This window comes from Bison bison, unplaced genomic scaffold (assembly GCF_000754665.1).
Source record: "Bison bison bison isolate TAMUID 2011002044 unplaced genomic scaffold, Bison_UMD1.0 scf7180017864495, whole genome shotgun sequence".
In the NCBI taxonomy this organism is placed as follows: Eukaryota; Metazoa; Chordata; class Mammalia; order Artiodactyla; family Bovidae; genus Bison; species Bison bison.
Window position 1 is genome coordinate 12561013 of NW_011495054.1, and position 717 is coordinate 12561729.

A 717-nucleotide genomic window follows, 5' to 3' on the forward strand; every position below is an offset into this window, starting at 1 on the left:
CTCTTCTCCAGACCTGGCGGTTTCTGATTTTCGCAATGTCCCTGCATCTACCTCCCCAGATGGCTAAATCTCCGTTTATCACTCCCTGCTGTCTCCTGAGGGGACCGAGGGGGACAGGACATGAGCTGTTCCTATCAGCTGAGAACCGGATTCAGAGTGATACCAACCCTCCAGGCCTCTGCCAGGAGGGGACGATGCCCCAGGTCTCAAGAAAAAGATCCTTAACTCCCCAGGAAGGTCCAGATTCCTAAGTGTTACTTCATGCTCCTGTCTCACAGAGCGGGCTCCCACCAGGCCCACGGGGAGCGGGGGTTTCTGCTGACCCTCATCTCCCAAACTTGTCTCGGTGATGTGGGCTCACTGGGCCTTTTTCCCCCTGATCCTGTCACCTTCCCCCAGCTTCTCTGTGGTCCTCCTCCTCCAGATGTGGCCAGTCCCCTATCTGGGACCCTGGACTCCACCCCAGGGCTGCAACTCTGCCCCCTTCTCCAGCGCCAGGGCATCCTTCAGAACCTCCCCTCCTGGCTCCTTGCTGCTCCTGGCCTCCGCGCTCCACCCCCCACCCCCCACACTCTTGTTCACTGGTCCTCGTCCCAGGTTGCGGGTTAGGACAAGGAGAATCCTGGGGTTCCACAGACGCCCTCAGAGCCTTCGAGAGGGAGAGGGAATGGTGCAACCAGGAAAGAAAAAAAGGGAAAAGGTTGCAGGCAGCCAGGT